Genomic DNA, 3316 nt, shown 5'->3' with positions numbered 1-3316 from the left:
TACTAGTGCTAATAAATTATGATTTGATCACCAGAAGAGGAGAGAGAGAGAGAGAGAGAGAGAGAGAGAGAGAGAAAGAAAGTGCAAAAGGAGTGGCATTCGAGAGGTTGTTTGGCACGTGGCTATGGAGATGAGCTTTCTATGGATTACGTGGTTTCAATGGTGAAACAATTCTTGACTAAAAATAAGTACTTTAACAGTTCTTGTAATGCTCCCAAGTTATCATGTTGCAAGAACCATATATCGTACAGTAACTCAGCAGCTTCACAACAAAAAGAAGACCAAAAAAATCCCCATAGGTTATGCATGTGTATCACATATCACTATGCTGAGTCACACTCATCATCGATGAACACATTGTGTCTCCGTTGTTCATTTTGTAGCTCATAGTCGTATCGGGTGCTTGATGCCATTCCTCTCGCAATCTTCTCTATATAAACTTGCAAAATACTTCAATGAAACAAAAAAAACATGATTATGGACCCAATAGAGATGATATCCTAATACATCACATATAGTAGCATCACAACATCACATAATATCCAAAATCTCAAGAACAGATATAGTCTACCAACATAGCAAAAAATGTCAAGTGGATGGTGGGAGCCTCACAAGTCATCATATGGGTTCCCACCAGGTCTGTCACCCTCATCCTCCACATCCATAGATGTGGAGGCCTCATCAACACTCTGCACCCGAGGCAATAGTAGAGGTTGCACATATGTCGTCATCAAGCCCTAATCACTGTCAATAGAAGCACATGCACATCCAGTACCAAGACAAGCTGCAAGCACTGGTGCTGTCCCACACCCAAACTCTAAACAAATACCACCACATCTGCACAACATCTTGATGAAGCATGCTAAAAGAGTGTGATTCATATGAATGCCACCACGCAATGGCTCTCCTGTAGATGCAAGGGCTCTAGAGGATACATGAAGATAATGCCTCATCGTGGAATCTGTCAGGCTCATGCCGAGAGAGCGAAACATAGAGGTGCTCTCTGCCAGAAAACATGGAGGGTGCATCCCCCTTCTGTGAACCAAAAATAGCATAGAGGTATCACACTGCAAATATAGAAATAAACAAAAGTTAAAGGTGAACAGACCACCAAGACCCACATGAGTGTGATGTTAGAAGGTTTTGAGTTACCTCAATATGCTCCCCATAGCTTTGAACAAAACCATAAGAATGATAATGCAGAAGAACAATGCGTCGATGAATGTGCATGTTAGACACCCTACAAAATTGCTCCACCCACCAAATGCTATCTCCTAAACATGCCAACCATGATTTAAATATATCATTAAGTATGAATTTAATGCAATTAAATATGGATACTCATCGATGCATGATGTCATGATTAATAACCACCCCGAATCTGCAAGAGTAGAGAATGCTAGATGAACACCACTCCGAACCTGATCCTTTGAGCAGATGTCCCAAGACGGCATCGTAGTCGATCCATGGTGCAAGCCACCAAACGGCAAATCTAAATATATGAAGGCAGCTGCCCATGCCACAGTCCTACCCACCCTAGTGTATGTACTATACTCCATCTAATCGAGCTCTGAGGATGTGGTCATGAAGAGGAGTCCAAACTAGATTACGAAGTCCCGCACGAAAGTCACTAGCAATAGAAATGTAATCCCCCACCATAGGCACACATCTAACATCTTTGGAGGAACTAGTGACCACTGTAGGAAAATCCAATGCATGCACAAAAGAGAGAACTTTCCCAGCAACAAGAGATCCGTGCACATCTGCAATGATTTGTAAACATAAACACAAATGATCCAAGAGACTCATCATAAAAAGTTTAAATAGCATAAGTAAGTAGCTCACCATGTGTGGGTAGAGACTCGTTGATCACCTCCACTTATTTATCCACAATTTGTTTTCCTTTGACATTGTTGCGAACTCTTGTTGAGAAAATAAAGAATTTTTTTCTCTTTAAACAAATATATCTCTAGTCTATGTAATTAAAAAAACAAAGCACACATACTAGTAGCTGGTTGATCATGGTTCAAAGGATGGTTTTCTTCCTGTGTGTTGGTCTTTTGGCTCTTCTTCATCTCTTCATAAAACTCTCTCTCTCTAGCCAAGACATGGCCTTTTGCCATGTCCACCCACCATGGACAATGAACCAACCCCCACTCCGGCAAATGATGCATGCATGTGGGATACATACAAGTCTCACCTACAGCTATGTTTGTCCATTGCTTGGCCATCATAGGAATCATAGGAATGTGTCCCAAAGAGTGTAAATATTTCAAATACCTAAAAATTTCATGTATTCAAACTCTTGACTGTTAAGTATGGAGCCTGATTTACCCCTTGTAATTTTTTGTGGTAAAAATGCACATTTGTAAGGCCCCCATTATGAGGAGAAACCATCGTGCGTGAAGGAAAATCACTTGCTGAAAATAAAAAATTTCATGGCCAAAATTCAAGGGCAACTTTAGGGGATATTCCTTCGTCGGAATATTATGGCCAGACGGCGATCGAAAAGTGGTCGAAAAACGACCGGTTGGTTGGTCGGTGGCCGATGGTCGAAAGTCAATGGCCGGTGGTGAATTTGGCCAGTAGAAAAATTCAAAAGCAGATTTGTCTACACAAGGGCAGCCACACATGGGCGGATTGGAGGGTCTGATTTGGACTTATTCACACAAGAGCCGCTACAGATAGCTGCCTCTCATGAGAGAGGGCAGCCCTTTTGGCCTATAAAAGGAGGCCATTTCTACACACATTTCAGAGTGTGAAGTTGATGCAACAAGGTGCGTGTGAGGTGGTGAGAGTGAAGCAAGGTGGGAGCTCTATTAAGGGTACAATCCCTTTGTAAACTACTTCTTGTTTTGAAGTACGAAAGCCATTGACTGGCTGCTTTCCTGTGGACGTAGCCCACATTGGGTGAACCACATATATCGTGTGTACTCTCTCTCTCTCTCTCTCTCTCTCTCTCTCTCTCTCTCTCTCTCTCTCTACTCTGTAATCTCGTGTATGTAAATCCATCTCTCTCCATTAAGTAATCTACTCAATTATCTATTTAGCTACGTCTTATTTCCTAACAACTGGTATCAGAGCAAGGTTTGCTCGTAGCTAAATTATCTCAAGGAAAGGATTCCTTAAATTGAGTGGGAGTTATGGCAGAGGAAGGGAAGCTCAAGATTGAGAAGTTCAACGGCAAAAACTACCAACATTGGAAGATACAGATTGAAGACTATCTCTACCAGAAGAACCTCTCTTTGCCACTAGGCGGTCTTGCGAAGAAGCCCGCAACAATGGCAAATGAAGCATGGATTGTCCTTGATCGAAA

General features: G+C 41.9%; 1 pseudogene; it reads right to left on the bottom strand.

Moving 5' to 3' along the window:
* Window positions 1-608: 608 nt before the first annotated feature.
* LOC147450385 (uncharacterized) lies at window positions 609-2075 on the bottom strand (annotated as a pseudogene).
* Between the last annotated feature and the right edge of the window lie 1241 nt (window positions 2076-3316).

This window comes from Adiantum capillus-veneris, chromosome 9, assembly GCF_014529385.1.
Source record: "Adiantum capillus-veneris isolate H3 chromosome 9, ASM1452938v2, whole genome shotgun sequence".
Classification (NCBI taxonomy): domain Eukaryota; kingdom Viridiplantae; phylum Streptophyta; class Polypodiopsida; order Polypodiales; family Pteridaceae; genus Adiantum; species Adiantum capillus-veneris.
This window is presented reverse-complemented; position numbering and strand designations above follow the sequence as displayed.